The following is a 19893-nucleotide window of genomic DNA, read 5'->3' as shown; positions in this document are numbered from 1 at the left end:
ATATTTTAGTGGTGTCTCAGGGGTATAAATGTATTTTTTCGGGGTGTCTCGGTATAAGGGCCCTGTTTACTAAGCCACGTTCTAGGCGCGTTAACATCTTTTAACGTGCGCTATGTACACGCCCACAATATCCCTATAGGCGCCTACACGGTAAGTGTGTGCTAACGCGCCTTAGTAAACGGGGCCCTAAATGTGTGTGTGTGTTTCTGTGTATTTTAGTGGTGTCTCAGGGGTATAAATGTATTTTTTAGGGGTGTCTCATTGGTATGTGTGTAGGTTTCGTATATTTTAGAGGGGTCTCGGGGGTATAAATGTGTGTTTCTGTATATTTCAGGGTGTCTCATGGCTGAGTCTGTATATGTAGGGGATACTTGGGGTGTAAATGTGTGTTTTTGACTAAAAGGCTGTTTTTTTGTATAGTTTGAGGTGTCTCGGGGGTATAAATGTATTTTTTCAGGGTGTCTCATTGGTATCTGTGTAGGTTTCGTATATTTTAGTGGTGTCTCAGGGGTATAAATGTATTTTTTCGGGGTGTCTCGGTATAAGGGCCCTGTTTACTAAGCCACGTTCTAGGCGCGTTAACATCTTTTAACGTGCGCTATGTACACGCCCACAATATCCCTATAGGCGCCTACACGGTAAGTGTGTGCTAACGCGCCTTAGTAAACGGGGCCCTAAATGTGTGTGTGTGTTTCTGTGTATTTTAGTGGTGTCTCAGGGGTATAAATGTATTTTTTAGGGGTGTCTCATTGGTATGTGTGTAGGTTTCGTATATTTTAGAGGGGTCTCGGGGGTATAAATGTGTGTTTCTGTATATTTCAGGGTGTCTCATGGCTGAGTCTGTATATGTAGGGGATACTTGGGGTGTAAATGTGTGTTTTTGACTAAAAGGCTGTTTTTTTGTATAGTTTGAGGTGTCTCGGGGGTATAAATGTATTTTTTCAGGGTGTCTCATTGGTATCTGTGTAGGTTTCGTATATTTTAGTGGTGTCTCAGGGGTATAAATGTATTTTTTCGGGGTGTCTCGGTATAAGGGCCCTGTTTACTAAGCCACGTTCTAGGCGCGTTAACATCTTTTAACGTGCGCTATGTACACGCCCACAATATCCCTATAGGCGCCTACACGGTAAGTGTGTGCTAACGCGCCTTAGTAAACGGGGCCCTAAATGTGTGTGTGTGTTTCTGTGTATTTTAGTGGTGTCTCAGGGGTATAAATGTATTTTTTAGGGGTGTCTCATTGGTATGTGTGTAGGTTTCGTATATTTTAGAGGGGTCTCGGGGGTATAAATGTGTGTTTCTGTATATTTCAGGGTGTCTCATGGCTGAGTCTGTATATGTAGGGGATACTTGGGGTGTAAATGTGTGTTTTTGACTAAAAGGCTGTTTTTTTGTATAGTTTGAGGTGTCTCGGGGGTATAAATGTATTTTTTCAGGGTGTCTCATTGGTATCTGTGTAGGTTTCGTATATTTTAGTGGTGTCTCAGGGGTATAAATGTATTTTTTCGGGGTGTCTCGGTATAAGGGCCCTGTTTACTAAGCCACGTTCTAGGCGCGTTAACATCTTTTAACGTGCGCTATGTACACGCCCACAATATCCCTATAGGCGCCTACACGGTAAGTGTGTGCTAACGCGCCTTAGTAAACGGGGCCCTAAATGTGTGTGTGTGTTTCTGTGTATTTTAGTGGTGTCTCAGGGGTATAAATGTATTTTTTAGGGGTGTCTCATTGGTATGTGTGTAGGTTTCGTATATTTTAGAGGGGTCTCGGGGGTATAAATGTGTGTTTCTGTATATTTCAGGGTGTCTCATGGCTGAGTCTGTATATGTAGGGGATACTTGGGGTGTAAATGTGTGTTTTTGACTAAAAGGCTGTTTTTTTGAATATTTTGAGGTGTCTCGGGGGTATAAATGTATTTTTTCAGGGTGTCTCATTGGTATCTGTGTAGGTTTCGTATATTTTAGTGGTGTCTCAGGGGTATAAATGTATTTTTTCGGGGTGTCTCGGTATAAGGGCCCTGTTTACTAAGCCACGTTCTAGGCGCGTTAACATCTTTTAACGTGCGCTATGTACACGCCCACAATATCCCTATAGGCGCCTACACGGTAAGTGTGTGCTAACGCGCCTTAGTAAACGGGGCCCTAAATGTGTGTGTGTGTTTCTGTGTATTTTAGTGGTGTCTCAGGGGTATAAATGTATTTTTTAGGGGTGTCTCATTGGTATGTGTGTAGGTTTCGTATATTTTAGAGGGGTCTCGGGGGTATAAATGTGTGTTTCTGTATATTTCAGGGTGTCTCATGGCTGAGTCTGTATATGTAGGGGATACTTGGGGTGTAAATGTGTGTTTTTGACTAAAAGGCTGTTTTTTTGTATAGTTTGAGGTGTCTCGGGGGTATAAATGTATTTTTTCAGGGTGTCTCATTGGTATCTGTGTAGGTTTCGTATATTTTAGTGGTGTCTCAGGGGTATAAATGTATTTTTTCGGGGTGTCTCGGTATAAGGGCCCTGTTTACTAAGCCACGTTCTAGGCGCGTTAACATCTTTTAACGTGCGCTATGTACACGCCCACAATATCCCTATAGGCGCCTACACGGTAAGTGTGTGCTAACGCGCCTTAGTAAACGGGGCCCTAAATGTGTGTGTGTGTTTCTGTGTATTTTAGTGGTGTCTCAGGGGTATAAATGTATTTTTTAGGGGTGTCTCATTGGTATGTGTGTAGGTTTCGTATATTTTAGAGGGGTCTCGGGGGTATAAATGTGTGTTTCTGTATATTTCAGGGTGTCTCATGGCTGAGTCTGTATATGTAGGGGATACTTGGGGTGTAAATGTGTGTTTTTGACTAAAAGGCTGTTTTTTTGTATAGTTTGAGGTGTCTCGGGGGTATAAATGTATTTTTTCAGGGTGTCTCATTGGTATCTGTGTAGGTTTCGTATATTTTAGTGGTGTCTCAGGGGTATAAATGTATTTTTTCGGGGTGTCTCGGTATAAGGGCCCTGTTTACTAAGCCACGTTCTAGGCGCGTTAACATCTTTTAACGTGCGCTATGTACACGCCCACAATATCCCTATAGGCGCCTACACGGTAAGTGTGTGCTAACGCGCCTTAGTAAACGGGGCCCTAAATGTGTGTGTGTGTTTCTGTGTATTTTAGTGGTGTCTCAGGGGTATAAATGTATTTTTTAGGGGTGTCTCATTGGTATGTGTGTAGGTTTCGTATATTTTAGAGGGGTCTCGGGGGTATAAATGTGTGTTTCTGTATATTTCAGGGTGTCTCATGGCTGAGTCTGTATATGTAGGGGATACTTGGGGTGTAAATGTGTGTTTTTGACTAAAAGGCTGTTTTTTTGTATAGTTTGAGGTGTCTCGGGGGTATAAATGTATTTTTTCAGGGTGTCTCATTGGTATCTGTGTAGGTTTCGTATATTTTAGTGGTGTCTCAGGGGTATAAATGTATTTTTTCGGGGTGTCTCGGTATAAGGGCCCTGTTTACTAAGCCACGTTCTAGGCGCGTTAACATCTTTTAACGTGCGCTATGTACACGCCCACAATATCCCTATAGGCGCCTACACGGTAAGTGTGTGCTAACGCGCCTTAGTAAACGGGGCCCTAAATGTGTGTGTGTGTTTCTGTGTATTTTAGTGGTGTCTCAGGGGTATAAATGTATTTTTTAGGGGTGTCTCATTGGTATGTGTGTAGGTTTCGTATATTTTAGAGGGGTCTCGGGGGTATAATAAATGTATTTTTTAGGGGTGTCTGGAGGGTATCTCTCTCTGTATACTTTGGGGTGTCTCTGGGTTAAGGTCGGATTCCTGGGCGGAGACCAGCGACCTTCTTCCTCCCACTACGCCACGTCCGTCCCGCCTTTTCGTCCTGGACCTTCCTAAGATGGCGCCGCCCTGCGACGGTGCGGACATACGTCACCGGAAGTGCGTGAAAGCGGATGTTGTGAGTGAGTGAGCAGTGGCGTCTCCATCCCTCCGCCGGTGTCTCCCGTTACAGCTGTTGTATGAGGAGGAGGAGCTTCTTTTGGACCGTATCTCTGACCCCGCCCCCTCCACGTAAGCACAACCCAACCTCTCACCTTATGTTTTTCTTTCGGCCTTGCGTTCCCGTTCGTGGGGGTGGGTTGGGGTTGGGGTTGGGGTTGGGGTTGGGGGGTTAGTGTCACTTCTCCCCTCCCCCCCCCCGGGCCTGGGTGTGAAGAGACGTTACTGCACCTCCTGCTCTTCTGTGTTTATCATCAGTTACTTAATCAGGGGATCTGAAGCCTTTGTGGAAATTGGCCTCGCCCTTAGCTTTAGCTTTTCAGAAGCAGCTGCCTCAGGTCCGTCCAATAGACCTATTGGTGATTAAAATATTCTGTAGTTTCCTTCTGCAAACATGAAGTCAGCCTCCCCCCCCCCCCCCCGAATAACAACCATGTGACGCTCTGTGGGGCCCTTTTACTAAGGAGCGTAGGCGCCTACGTCGTCAAATTGGTACAACCGCCCGGCTACTGCGTGCGTGGGTGCTAATTCCATTTTTGACACGCGTCCAAAACATGCGGTAGAAAATATTTTTCTACTGTGCAGCACTTAACCCGGCAGTAATAGGCAGTACACGCATGCTGCCGCTTACTGCCCACTTAGCGAATGAGACCTTGCCGCTCAATCAATGAGTGGTGGTAAGGTCTCAGGCCGAAAATGGATGTGCGTTGGTTTTAGTTTTGCCACATGTCCATTTTCGGCCAAAAAAGGGGCCTTTTTTTTTTTTTTACTGGCGCGCTGAAAAATGAACCTGCGCACGTCCAGAACACATACCTACACCAGCGCAGGCCACTTTTTGATGTGCCTTACAAAAACGGCCCCTGCATGACCTCCTTTCTCATTCTCCCTCCACAGAAAATGAAGGGCAAGGCCTGCTGTACTATCTCTTTCCTTCCCACCTTCCCCTGTAAATAAAAAATAAGATCAAGGTGTTCTCCACCCCTCCCTTCTTCCCTCATCCTCCCGAGAAAGTGAGCTTCTACTTCTCTGTACCATTTCCTCTCCTGGGAAAGTGGGGGCATAACATTACGCTTCTCCTATCCTCCCCTTATTGGGGAAAGTGGGACAGACCATGCTTCTCTGCCCCTAAAGGGACATCATTCTGCTCATTATTCTTCCTCTCGCTCCTCCTGTGGAAAGTGAGGGCTCGTCCCCAGTAAGGAAAGTGAAGGGTAGGGCTGAAACGTTAATACTGAATGCAGCCCTTCATAAAGTGAACTTATACACCTCTTTTGTCCACTATTCCAGTTACTGAGGTCATTAATGATGAGAAGGAATTGAGGATGGACAGATTAGATGAACCTTGTGGTTTGTACCAGACTTCACTTTGTATGTGTGTATTTTCTCCTTTCTGACTTCCTTCCTTATCCTTTTTCTTCAGTCTCCCACTTCTTCCCTCCAAAAGCTTAGAGGCTGTCTGCCTCTTTTTCTTGTTTTTGTCTTGCATTGTCAGTCACTTCCTGGTTCTTCATGGCACAGGAACTGATACTACTACTACTTAACATTTCTAGAGCACTACTAGGGTTACGCAGCACTGTACAAATTAACAAATAAGGACCGTCCCTGCTCAGAAGAGCTTACAATCTAAAGAACGAAATGTCAAGTTGGGGCAGTCTAGATTTCCTGAATAGAGGTGTAGTGGTTAGGTGCCGAAGGCGACATTGAAGAGGTGGGCTTTGAGCAATGATTTGAAGATGGTTAGGGAGGGGGCCTGGCGTATGGGCTCAGGGAGTTTGTTCCAAGCATGGGGTGAGGCGAGGCAGAAAGGGCGGAGCCTGGAGTTGGCGGTGGTGGAGAAGGGTACTGAAAGGAGGGATTTGTCTTGAGAGCGGAGGTTACAGGTAGGAACGTAAGGGGAGATGAGGGTCGAGAGGTAGGGAGGGGCTGCAGATCGAGTGCATTTGTAGGTTAGTAGGAGAAGCTTGAAATGTATGCGGTACCTGATCGGAAGCCAGTGAAGTGACTTGAGGAGAGGGGTGATATGAGTATATTGGTTCAGGCGGAAGATAAGACGTGCAGCAGAGTTCTGAACGGACTGAAGTGGGGATAGATGGCTAAGTGGGCCAAAGTACTGAGCCTGAATAAGACTTTGGTGTTATAGAAAACACAATTTAGCAAAGTTTTGGATGTGTATAGAAAAAAAAAGGAGGCATAGGGTGACACTAAGGTTTTGGGCTGAGGGGACTGGAAGGATGACAGTGTTAATTATAGAAATAGAATAAGAAGCAAAGGGGTGGGGGAGGGTAGAACATTGTTATTTTTGTTTCTGTGAAATCAAATCGATTATGCTAAGTTGAAGATATTAGCCACAAAGGCTGAGATTTGGCACTGGATTCCTGGGGAAATTTTTGGATAGAGTAGTGTGGTTGCTGTTAGTACGTCCAACTGCACAGAAATAGAGGTAGATAAAAACACAAGGTAATTTCTTTATTGGTAGGTTTGGGAGGGGGTCACTACCTTCTACATTCACCACTCCAAGGTAGCGAACTACATAAGAGGAAGACAAGAAAACCTCTTGATGAGGTGGGAGGTCTAGAACATGAAGTAATGGGGCTGATTGTATAGAAATAAAGCATAAAAGCAAAGAATGTAATCATTTCTATTAGACTAAATGCATTTTTGACTAAACTCAGATCAGAACAGAATAAATGAAAGATCTTTTGTGTCCTATTGAGCTACTATTGAAAAGGTGTGAGAGAAATTCAAATCCTTTATTCTGCATATTTTCTGTATTTCTGCCCCACACCTTGTCCGACTGTGGCTGGGAAATATCCTTGAAGCATGAACAGGAATAATTGGGCAGACTTGATGGTCCAGTTGGTCTTTCTGCTATCATGGGATATGTTATTTTAGAGAGGTGAGGGTGAAACCAAAGGTCAGCGAGGGTCTGTGATGTTTCATCAGGAAGTATGTTGGGCAGACTACATGGGCCTGGAGATCTCTATTTGCCCTTGCCCACTTGTGTTTCGGTTTTTTTTTTTTAATGGATGGTTGATGTAGGTACAGTTGGTGGATGAGCACAACTTCCAGATCCAGGTTTTATGAGTTTATATGTACTATCCAAAGGCAAGACTTAAAAAGTAGAGGATCAAGGTAGATCAGGGCTGCACAGGGCATGACAGGAGAATCTTGTGTCTCATTGTTTTCCACCCTAGGTGGAGATGTACCCTCTGAGGAGTGTGCAGTTACTACTGAAGGCTAAGTGAGGAGAAAACCCAATGCGTAATTCTAGGTTTGTAGATGCTGTGAGATATTTGTTTCTTTGGGTCCTGTTTACTAAGGTGCGCTTGCATTTTTAACGTGCGCTAAACGCTAGAGACACCCATATATTCCTACATAGCGCAGCTTAGTAAACAGGGCCCTTTGTTTTAAGCCCCCTAGTGTAAAAATACTCTATGCAAGGTAAAAAAAATAACACAATCAAAATATAATACAGAATAAACTAAGCAACTGTAATAAATAGTTATGCTCAGTAGAATTTTGTAGAGTTACATTAGAACAAATCATTCAAGTGCCTCAGTACAAAGCAACATATTAGTTTTTTCTTGGTTGTAAGAAAGTAAATATGCATTATCAGGGGTCTTTCAAGTTCATATCCTTTCTGATGCTTCTTAATCCGAGTCATGCATGTTCATCTGGATCCCTAGGAGTAGATTCATTTCTTTTTACACCTAGGAATGATCAGTGCTTCAGTCATTGTATTATAAAGAAACAAAGGGGTCCTTTTACCAAGCTGCAGGAAGGCCGTTTCCCCCCCCCCCCAAATGACTACGTGGTGAGATAATTACCGTGTGGCCATGCGGCAGGGAGCCCTTACCCACCACCCATTGAGGTGGCGATAAGGGCTCCCACGCTACCCCAGCAGTAACTAGGCAGTGCGCAGCGATGTCCGATTACTGCTGGATTATCGCTGCACAAGCCATTTTGGGGGTTTTCTTTTTCCCCCAGAAATGGTGCATGCTGAGGGTGGGGCTACCACCGTTGGTCGCGTTGGGCGGTGGTAGTCCTGGAAGAGCGAGCGGTAAGCCCGTGTTGGTCTTCCCGCCAGTCTGTAAAAGGGCCCAGAGTTGGTTTCTTTGTCTTCATTACTGAGCACAGAGACAAACATGGTTTAATGGGTCACAAGTTTTGCCTTGCCAATCTGCTAAGCATTTTTGAAGGCTTGAGTAAAGATGTGGATAAAGGTGAGCCATTTGATGTCGTGTACGATTTTCAGAAAGCTTTTGTCAAGGTCCCCCATGAGAGACTCCTGAGAAATTTAAAAAGCTGTGAGGTAGGAGGCAGTGTTCTGTTGTGGACTGATTAAAAGAGGGTAGAATTAAATAACCAATTCTCTCAATGGAGAAAGGTGAATAGTGCAGTGCTCCATGGATATGTACTGATACCGGTGCTCTTTAACGTATTTATAAATCATCTGGAAATGGGGAGAAATGAGTGAGGTGATCAACTTGTAGATGATACAAAATTCTTCAAGTTGAAAAATTGCATACAGACTGTGAGAAATTGCAGGAGGACCTTATGCGACTGGGGGACTGGCCATCCGAATGGCAGATAAAACGGAATGTAGAGAAGTTCAGAATGAGGTATTGGGAAGAATAACCCAAAATTGTAGATAAATGTGGGTTATTCTTCCCAATACATAAATGAAAGAAAGAGATCTAGGTGTTATTGTGGACAATACATTGAAATCTTCTGCTCAGTGTGGGGTGGCAGCTAAAATAGCAAATTAGGAAATGAAATAAGAGGCTAAATGAAATATAGAAGGCCTCGGTATCACTCCAGGATGCAACCGTTGTGTGCCTCAAAAAAGGTAGTGGAACTGGAAAAGGTACAGGTTAGGGCGACCAAAATGATAAAGGGGAGGGAACGATCTCATTTGAGGGAAGGTTACAGATGGAAGAACGTTTCAGCTTGGAGAAGAGACGGGTGGGGGGGGGGGGGCAAGATAGAAGTCTACAAAATCCTGAGTAGAACAGTAAATCTGAATCCGATGTTTACTTTTTCAACAAATAGATTTCTTTTTCTCTCAGCGCATAGTTAATCCGTTGAACTCATTGCCGGAGAATGAGGTAAAACTCAGTGTAGCTAGGTGTAAAAAGTGTTCTTGAATTGTAACAGTTTATGGATTTTCCTTCCTATTTAATAAGCTTATTATACCTCAATTTGCATCTGTTTGGTACATTGTGGATAACAAGAATTGACAATGTTAACAAATCTATGTAAGCCACATTGAGCCTGCAAAGGGGGTGGGGGGGGGGGGGGGGGGTGGGGAATGTGGGATACAAATGCAACAAATAAATAAAACAAATGATCTGACAAAAATCGTTGAATCTCCAGATATCTGGAAAATAAAAAGGTCTTTAATTTCTGGTGGAAACTCATGTAGTTATAGAAAGTTGTAATTATTTAAAGGTAATAAGTTCCAAAGTTTTGGTGCTTGATAAGCAAAAATAGAGGCAAAAATCTGTTTGTATATTATGTGTTTTGCTGTTGAAAAATGGACGGTTGCCTTCTATAGTGAGATGTTCTATACGGTGAAGGGAAAACTAACAGATTAATTGTATAGGTCAGAGACAATCTGTGACTGAATTTCTGAACAGCAAAATGCAGGGTTTAAAAGATAAGCATGCCTCTTTTGACCACCAGTGCAATTTTTGTAAGAGTTGGTAAATTCTGCAGGGTCTGCAAGCTTTTTATCAGTTCTATAGAACACCCAGCATGTAAGACATTACAGTAACCTAATCGTGTTAAAAGACTGAAATGATCAAATTAAAAGTACTTCATTATTCTACGTAGTTGGTGACATTTCCAAAACACCTTCTATATTAACTAACGTATTTTAAAGAATAAAGACAGTTTTAAAGTGATTCCTGAAAACTTTAAAGAATTCACAAGTAAAGGGTCTGTAAGGATAAGACCCTTTCCTGTTAACCATATCAATCTCGTTTTATCAGTGTTCCTCTGAAGCCCACTTTTCCCACTACAATAGCATTTATTCAAATAAAACAGAAAAAGAAGAGGGGAAGCCAGTGCTTGTCTCTGGGTCGGTGGCAAGGAATCCTGTGGCCACTTGGGATTCTGCCAGGGACTAGTGACCTGGTTTGGCCACTGTTCGAAGCAGGATACTGAGCTAGATGGACTTTTGCTCTGATCCAGTATGAATAAATGTTCTCATTTTCTTTAAACTGTTGCTATCCGCACGTCATCTGTTGAGTGGTGGGTCCACCACTCTTTCTTTGGTGAGTATTTGACCCTTCAGTATTACGCTGTTCTTTAATATTTGCATTTTAAACCCTTCTTCTTTCACCATATCTTGTGGCACAATATTCCAGAATTAAACTGTTTGCTGAGTGATTCTGTTACCTATTCACTTCCACAAAAGAGAGGGTAGAACAGTATACAAGCATACAACAAGAACAAAAAGAAGCAACACTGGGCCTTCAGGAAAGAGATAATTGCCGTCCTTTATTATGAAAAAGACCCGACACCGGCCGTGTTTCGGTGCACAAACGCCTGCCATAAAAACACAAAAATATATAATCATAAATACAAACTACATAAAAAATTTTTCTTTCATAAAATTGTGTAATGAATGGCTAAATTGAAAAACAGCTAAATTAAAAATACACAAAACCTCAGAGTAATAATTTAAAAAATGTAATGTTTTAAAAGAATAGAACTTTAAAACAAATTAGGACCAAAACCTTATGTAAGAATGTCAGTATTAACCCAAAAGTTTATAATGAAATAACAGAAAAAGCAGCTGCAATATACCAATATGTACAGTGATATACACATTAATAGTTTCCATAGATATAAAATAATAACATGGTGTTGGCTGTTCTTTTGTTCTCTCTGTGGATTAACTTGCATACATAAAGGAATTATTCAAGCCTATCAGCTTCTTCTCAGAGAAAGTTGATTGTGACCCCTGAGGCAGGCGCTCTGGCGCCGAAACACGGACCATGTCGGGTCCTTGATATGAATATTCTGAATAAACTGGTTTTTGATATCATCTCCCTATTGGTTTGCGCATTTGTCAGCCTCTACTTCTGCTGTTTTTCTTTGACTTTCCGTGGAGGCTTCTCCTGTCTTCTTGGATTTGCTCTTCACCTCCAGTCACCAATGACTTGTACAGGGGCATCAACAGCACCTTTCTTCTGCTGGTTATACCCCTCTCTATGCAGCCTAGCATTCTTCTGGCGATGGCCACTGTTTGTCACCTTGAGATCCTCAGACACCATCAGCCCAAGGTCTCTCTCCTGAGCTGTGCTTATTAATCTCTCTTCTCTTATCTGGTACATCCCTTTGGATTTCTGCACTTAACTAAATCAAATTCCTCTAAAAGTACCCAGAAATGTTCTAATAACAACAAACTTAAAAAAATCAAATGCATTAATTAAATATGTTAATGGTGCTCAGAGTTATTAAGTGTCTCGCATCAAAGGGTATGAATACCCAATCTATGCACTCAATATTTGACCATCATTGCACTGTACCCCTACTGCTTGCTAAAACCCTGGTGGCAAACAATATTATGCTGCATAGGCAAAATTCAGTCAGAAAAAAAGCTGCTATAAACGTCAATCAAGCTGGCTAGCAATAATTCAATGTCCTTATGTACTTATCTGAGGTGCAAAGTTCAAATCAATAGAGTTGACGTCTCCTTAATGGTGCGAAGACTGTATAACCAAATGAGTGTTCATCTGTGATTTCAACCAAAGTTCTGTTCTCACCATTAAGGAGATGTCAGCTCTATTGATTTGAACTTTGCACCAACAACAACAGTACTGCCCTCAGGTAAATACATAAGGACATTGAATTATTGCTAGCCAGCTTGATTGACGTTTATAGCAGCTTTTTTTCTGACTGAATTTGGCCTATGCAAAATAATATTGTTTGCCTCCAGGGTTTTAGGAGGCAATGATGGTCAAATATTGAGTAAATAGACTGATGCGAGGCACTTAACATAGTAACATAGTAGATGACGGCAGAGAAAGACCTGTACGGTCCATCCAGTCTGCCCAACAAGATAAACTCATATGTGCTACTTTATGTGTATACCTGACTTTGATTTGTATCTGCCATTTTCAGGGCTCAGACCGTAGAAATCTGCCCAGCACTAGCCCCGCCTCCCACCACCGGCTCTGCCACCCAATCTCCACTAAGCTTCTGAGGATCCATTCCTTCTGAATAGGATTCCTTTATGTTTATCCCACGCATGTTTGAATTTCATTACCGTTTTCATCTCCACTGCCTCCCGCGGGAGGGCATTCCAAGTATCCACCACTCTCTCCGTGAAAAAATACTTCCTGACACTTTTCTTGAGTCTGCCCCCCTTCAATCTCATTTCATGTCCTCTACTTCTACTGCCTTCCCATCTCCAGAAAAGGTTCATTTGCGGATTAATACCTATCAAATATTTGAACATCTGTATCATATCACCCCTGTTTCTCCGTTCCTCCAGGGTATACATGTTCAGGTCGGCAAGTTTCTCCTCGTACGTCTTGTAACGCAAATCCCTTACCATTTTTGTAGCTTTTCTTTGCACCGCTTCAGTTCTTTTTACATCCTTAGCAAGATATGGCCTCCAAAACTGAACACAGTACTCCAGGTGGGGCCTCACCAACGACTTATACAGGGGCATTAAAACCTCTTTTCTTCTGCTGGTCACACTTCTCTCTATACAACCTAGCAACCTTCTAGCTACGGCCACCGCCTTGTCACACTGTTTCGTCGCCTTCAGATCCTCAGATACTATCACCCCTAATCACTAATCACTCTGAGCACTATTTAATTAATGTATTTGATTTTTTTTTAAGTTTGTTATTAGAACATTTCTGGGTACTTTTGGAGGAATTTGATTCAGTACACGAGTACCTGAACAATAATTTATATCTTGCAATTGTTTGGTGTATTAAATTTTAACGTCAGACCTTTGACCACTCTTCTAATTTTTGGAGATCTCTTCTTATGGTTTCTACTCCCTCCAGGGTATCCACTCTATTGGCTCTCTTTGTGTCATCTGCAAAAAGGCAAACCTTTCCTTACAACCCTTCAGCAATGTCTCTCACAAATATATTAAACAGAATTGGCCTCAGCATCGAACCCTGAGGCACTCCACTACTCGCCTTCCTTTCCTCTGAGTGGATTTCGTTTAGCACCACTCTCTGTCCCTGTCGGTCAACCAGTTTCCTGTCCAGGCCACCACTTTGGTCCTAAGTTCAGCCCTCTCAGCTTCTTCATGAGTCTTCTGTGAGGAACCCTATCAAAGGCTTTGTTGAAATCCAAGTAGTTTACATCTAGTCCGTGTTCTTTGGCCATCCAGTCAAAGAAATCAATCGGATTCATTTGGCCAGATTTTGCTTTGGAAAGCCATGTTGCCTTGGATTCTGCAACTCGTTGGATTCTAGAAAAAACATTGTACAGTTGAGCAGAATTCCCCCAGGAGAAGACATAAAAAAATTCTCTCTGAGGGATTGTGAGGGTTTTTTTAATTTTTTAAAATTTTACTTGTTTGTTGATCAGAGGTTTTTAAAAAGACGGTCAGTGGTTTGGTGCTTTTGTGAGGAATTTAGTCTGAATTCTGTGCAGACTTTGCTGTTCATTATGAATTTTAGCTTTGGTTAGAGGACACTTGAGCATTTTGTTAATGTTGATCTCTGTTTATAGATTGGTGTAATTAGTCCCTCTGAGTATGAGCTAGAGGAATGGACAGAAAGTAGAATCAGGTTAGTCTTGTTAGTGCTTCCTGCATTTGTAAGTTGATGTATTTAAGCATTTCATTAAGTATGCTTTAATGGCGGTATTTCTTGATTTACTGTGTTGTTATAGGGGTGTGTGGTGATGGTTTGCCATTTTCAGTCATTTCAATTTCTCTTGTGTGAGAGATCTTCAGGTTTAATTTTCTTTTCTTTTTTTATATGAGGTAGTACTGGAATGGTTTAGGATTTGCCCCTTCCACATATTACAGAAGGAATTTTTGATTTATTCAAATGAACTAGAGCTGCTTCAATTTCAGGTAACTTTTGTTCATATATTTAATTAAATTTCATTTCAAAGTTGCTTTGGATTGTTTAAAAAGGTTGTGTGAATCTTTCTTGAGGAGCTCTGTGCTTTTTTAATAAGGAATATAAATCCTAGGTCAAATTATGCTTTATTGTGTTCTCCTAATTTTCTAGGTAGTGATTCCTTTCTCTTCTGGGGAAAATTGCATTTATTAATATTCATTTTCCTGAGCGTCAGCTCCACTGTTCTCACAAATGGGTATTATTCCCTCCTAACAGCAGATGGAGGCAGGGGTTTCACCTTGCTGGTGGTGCTGGCTGGAAAGATCCAGTATTTTCTCTACTTCAGCAGATGGTAAGTCATGCAGTCTTCTGCCCCTGCCATTGGCCTCGCTCCACGCTCTTCTGGCTTTGGCCGCACAGCTTGGTTGAGCCTAAGGGCTGCTCCCAGGATATCCAGTCCCTGGTCTGAATCTTGTAGAACGCGGAGCTTGGCTCCACTGCCCTCAGTCATGCTTTTTAGCATCTACTGGGTGAGGCTTGTGGCTGAGTCCTGTGGGACCCTGCTAGTGGGGTGTGGGTTCCCATTCATCCACTCCTTGCTTGCTTGCCTTGTTTGAGTGCCCTCTGGGGCTCCCCCGCAGCTACCAGGCTTAAAAAAAAATCCTAATTGGTTTGCCTGGCTTAGCTTTATTCCTGGGTGCAGGGATAAAGCTTTCAAAAAATAAAAGCAAAGCAATCAACCCCCCCCTTTTAACATAGCACTTGAGGCAGCAGGGGAATCAATGGAGGCCGGGCTCAAGTTGGCTTGAGTGGATAGGCAGGTCTGCAGCCTGCAAGAGCCAGCAGATTGCCAGATCTGCTGACTATCTGTCCCTCCTGTGATGGGCTGTTTCTAACTTCAGAGGTGGCCCCCTAGGGGGGTCGAGGGGCCACCAAAGCTACCTCTTTTTTTTTTTTTTTTCTCCTTCCTCTGAGACATCAGGACCCACGGTCCTTATGACCTTGGCAGGAATGGCAGCTATTTTGTCTCAGCTTCTGTTTTCTTCTGCTGCTGTTTCTCATAAGAATAGCCATACTAGGTCAGACCAATGGCCATCTAGCCCAGTATCCTGTTTCCAACAGTGGCCAATCCAGGTCACAAGACATAAACCCAAATAGTAGCAACATTCTGTGCTATCAATCCCAGGGCAAGCAGTGGCTTACCCATGTCTGACTCAATAGCAGACTATGGACTTTTCCTCCAGGAACTTGTTCAAACCTTTTCTAAACCCAGACATGCTAACCTCTTTTACCACATCTTCTCAGCAGCAGTATTCTTCACAGCTGCTATCAGGGCTCGAGGAGGTCGGGGAGGGGGATGAGGAGCCTTGCCTTCCCACCCACCTCAGGTCATCTTGCGGGGGGGGGGGGGAGGTCTCGATGGGGGCTTTTTGGAGCCCTGTGGATTATTTGGATCCAGACGACCCAAATGGTCAAGTCCTGCAGGAGGAGGCTAGCCTTTTGGCCAATGGTGGGGCTCCTAGGGACCCAGATGCTCCCAGCTGCGCTGCTGTTGTGGGAACCAAGCATCGCAGGGGGGATTGAAGGGTTATGTGGCTATCACGGTCAGCTCCACGGTGTCGGAGGAGAACCTGGAGCCCCTTTTTCACCCGCAGTCCCTATGATTCAGATTTAGATGACATTCCCCCACAGGAAGAGGAGGAGGAGCGGTCCCATGTGATCTGGCTCTTCCGTTGTGAGGATCTCTTGTCTTATTGATGAGGTTATGGGACTCTCGGGATGCTCTTGGGAGACTTTGTGGACCTCTCGGAGGGGGATTCTGTCTTGGAAAGCCTTGCAAGGGCCCTTGAAGCATTTTCCGTTGCATATGGCTTACCCACATGATGCTGGCAGAGTGGGAGGCTAAGGATGTACTGTAAGGTGGGTGTTCACGTTATGGCAGTCATCAAGGTGACCGCTGTCCCTGTTCAGGGAAGTTCAGCCCTCAGAGACAGCGGGAGCTCCACAGTAAGCAGGTGGAGCAGCAGTTGCATCTAGCCTTTCGGTAAGGGGGTCTAGCATCCACGCAGCTATCTTTGGCGGCTATGTGGCACAAGCTATGCTGTGCTGGAGTGGCCTTCTTAGCAGATTTCCTTTGTGGTCTGGTCTGCTGGGTCTCTCGGCCAAGAGCTCAGCTGTGGTGGACCGTCGCTGGCAGATGCAGCCTCCAAGAAACAGCTGTTTGGGGAGGGCCTGAAGAAGCTGATGAATGATATGGGGGAGGCTAGACTCCATCTGCCTGAGATGAGGCAAAATGGTTTCTGGGGGGGGGGGGGGAGGAGGAGCTGTTTCTGGCCAGCCTAACGTGTTCCGACCCAGGTCTCCACTTCAGGGCAGCCCTGTTAGTCGGTCTCCTTTTTGGGGCCCTAGGAGAGCCAGTCCTTCCAGGCCAAGCTCCAGCTGATACGCCAAGTCCCTCACTGGTGTGAGTGGGAGGCAGGTTGTCCCTCTTCCACTATGAGTAGACTCACATCCCCTTGGACCAGTGGGTTCTAAAGGTGGTCAAGAAGGGATACTCCTTGGAGCTCGCCTGTGCTATTCCTGACACCTTCGTGTCTTCCCCATGTGGCTCAGAGCAAAAGCTCTGGGCTGTCACACTAACTCTCCAGCACCTGTTGGAGCTGGGCACTGTGGAGCCAGTGCTTCATGAAGAGTGTGGCCTGGGCCATTATTCCATTTATTTTGTGGTCCCCAAGAGGGCAGTTCCTTCCGTCCCATTTTGGACCCATTTTGGGTTCAACATTTTCTCATGGAAACCATCAGGTCGGTGAGCACCTTGGTGCAGCTGTGCTAGTTCCTGACGTCCCGGCCTAGCTGTGCATTCCCATTACTTCACATCATAAGTACATCAGTATTGCCACACTGGGACAGACCAAAGGTCCATCATGCCCAGTATCCTATTTCCAACAGTGGCCAATCCAGGTCATAAATACTTGGCAAGATCCCAAAAAGCTCAGTACATTTTATGATGCTTATCCCAGAAATAAGCAGTGGATTAACCTTCGCTTCTGTGTTCTTGGGCATAGTTCCTAATTTTGGGTCCTGCCCTTTGGTCTGGCTACAGCCCCCCATACCTTTTGTCAAGGTTACGATGGTGGTTGCTGCTTATCTGTGTTGCAGGGAATCAGGTTGCATCCGTGCCTTAACGTCTGGCTGATTGGTGTGAACTCAGCAGCGGTGTGCAGCCTGGGCACTTCTCAGGTCATCTCCCAATTGGAGACCCTGGGCTGGGTTGTGAGTTGGAGCAGGGAGTTCGCTTCAGCGTTGCTAGGGGGATGATGTTCTGATGGAGGACCAGGCGGAAAAGATTCAAGTGCCATGGGTGGCGCCTTGGGCGAGGGCTCACATGTGGCCCTCCAGTTGGCCCTGTGGCTCGGTGGGTGCCAGTCTCTCACAACTTCTACCATCCTCTGTCTCTTTCACCCAAGGCAAGAATCAGTCTGTCCTGTTGGGACAGCACAGTTCCGCTCCTGGTTGAGGGGGGAGGGGTGCTGCTGTCTCCCTTCACACCCCCCCCCCCCCCCCCAGTTGATGCTTGTGACATGTATGAGAGTCTCCTCAACTGGGGTGCTCATTGCCTGGGTCGGGTGACTCGGGGAACCTGGATCCTGTGGGAGGTGGCTTGGTCCATCAGTCATCTGGAGACCCAATGGTTTGCCTGGACCTGTTGGAATTCCTGCCACCCTTTTGGGGGAAGGCAGTCAGAGTAATGTCGGACAGTGCACCTACAGTGGCTTATATCAACAAACAGGAAAGTACCAGGAATCGGACGTTAGCCTTGGAAGCAATGTGCCTCTGTTGGTGGCCGGAGAGACACTTGTAGGCCCTCACAATGGCTAATGCAATGTGCCTCTGTTGGTGGCTGGAGAGACACTTGTAGGCCCTCACAATGGCTAATGGCCCATACTGAGGGCAAGCACATTGTACGTGGATTTTCTCAATCACTCTCTCCTGGATCCAAGGGAGTAGGAGCTGGGGCAATAGGCCTTTCAGCTCATCCTGGACCACTGGGGCCCTTTGCAGTTTAATCTGTTAGCTTCTGCAGCCAATGCAAAAGTGGAGCATTTCTTCATTCGTTGGAGAGAACTGGCTTCTCAAAAGATAGATGCCCTAGTTCAACCATTTCCAATGAAGAAAGCACTCTGTCTTCTCTCCTTGGCCTTTGATAGGCTGTCTGTTGCACAGGATGGTGCATCATCCTTGTTTGGTCTTTTTAGTGACTGTGGATTGACCTTGATGGCCGTAGTGCGACCTTCTCCTATTGCCCAGGCAAGGGCCAGCGGAAATGCAAGATCCGGATCCCTTCTGGTTTATAGTCTGGCCATTAAGAGGGGGCACTTAGAGAAGTGCAGTTTTTCTCCCGCCACTTTTGGAAGTCCTCCATATCTGTGGCTTATATTAGGGTGTGGAAAGTTTTTGAAACCTGGTGTGCGGAGAGAGCTCAGGTTCCCAATATTCTAGGATTCTTGCAGCAGGGACTGGATCAGGGTCTGGCATTGGGCTCCCTGAGGGTCCAGGTGGCTGCTCTGTCAGTTTTTCGGGGTAAGGTGTGAAAGGCACTTCTCTGGCTTTGCACAGAGAAGTGTCCCATTTCCTGAGAGGCGTGATGCATTATGCGCTTCCTCAAACATGCCCCTCCTTCCCCTTGTGGGCTCTTGGTTCTCCAAATTCTGACCAAGGCTCCATTTGAGCCTCTGCGTTCGGCCTACATTAAAGATCTTGCTATAAAGACTGTCTTTCTGGTCGCTATCACCTCGGCTCAGAGTTTCCGAACTATAGTTGCTGTCTTGTCGGTACTCGTATCTCTCCATTGCAGAGGATTCAGTTCTCTTTTTATGGTCCCTTCCTTTCTCCCTAAGGTTGTCTGTCCATTCCATGTGAATCAGGAAGTTTGTTTCTCCTCCTTTGTGGAGGAGGGTTCTGTTCTGTGGACTGGAGTCTTCATAGTCTGGACGTTTGGAGGAGGATGCTAAGGTACCTGAAGAGATGAATGATTTTTGCCTCTCAGACAACCTATTTGTTCTTTTCCATGGTCCAAGGAAGAGCCAGGTGGCTTCTAAGGCTTCTATTACGAGGTGGATCAAAGCAGCTATTGAAACTGCCTACATTTGTAAGAATCATCTGGTGCCTAAGCGCCTGAAGGCCCACTCCACATGGACTCAGGCCACATCCTGGGCAGAGGCCTGGGCGGTGGCTCCTGAAGAAATTTGCAGGGCGGTGGTTGTTGGTCCGTTCATTTGATAAACATTACAGATTGGATGTACCAGCCAGAATCTGTTTGGAATTTGGCAGGGCCATCATTCAGGAGGGCCTTGTCTTCCCAGGCTCATTAGATCTGATTTGGTACACCCCACTTGTGCAGAACAATGGAACCGATGCTTATGAAGGACAAATTATCTTACCCAATAATTTTCTTTCCTTTAGTCAGCTACACCATTCTGCAACCTGCTCTCGGAAGATTTGGGCCCAGGACTCTGGTTGTGCTCTGCAATTTCCCTATCCGTGTTTAAAAAAAAAAAGGAGAGAGAGAGAAAAATGTAAAGAGTTAAATCACAAGTGTTAGTTTCCAGCAATAAGAGTGTCCCGTTATGATGATATATTCTGGAATATGCAGGGTTGCAAGTGGCACTCTGTGGTGTTAATGCTCGCCTGCTGTTCATTGCAGCTGCAGTGGTCAATGGGGCATGGTTGTGTTACAAAAAAGGACCTTCTGCTACTTTGGCAGATGCATACTGGATCTTTCCAGGGAGCACCACCAGCTAATACCCATGAGGTCACTGGTAAAACTCAGTTTTCTCTATTTTCATCTGCTGGTAGAAGAGG

General features: G+C 44.8%; 1 protein-coding gene across 1 annotated transcript in view; it reads left to right on the top strand.

Moving 5' to 3' along the window:
- Positions 1-3955: 3955 nt before the first annotated feature.
- Positions 3956-19893, top strand: part of LOC115459136 (amyloid-beta A4 precursor protein-binding family B member 1-like) — a gene marked incomplete at its 3' end in the record, with an annotated part of 103905 nt that continues 87967 nt past the window's right edge. Inside the window, exon 1 of the mRNA XM_030189009.1 lies at positions 3956-4054. The remainder of the gene's footprint in view (positions 4055-19893) is intronic.

Source organism: Microcaecilia unicolor, unplaced genomic scaffold, assembly GCF_901765095.1.
Source record: "Microcaecilia unicolor unplaced genomic scaffold, aMicUni1.1, whole genome shotgun sequence".
Classification (NCBI taxonomy): domain Eukaryota; kingdom Metazoa; phylum Chordata; class Amphibia; order Gymnophiona; family Siphonopidae; genus Microcaecilia; species Microcaecilia unicolor.
The sequence above is the reverse complement of the archived record's forward strand: the minus strand, read 5'-3'. Positions and strand labels throughout refer to the sequence as shown.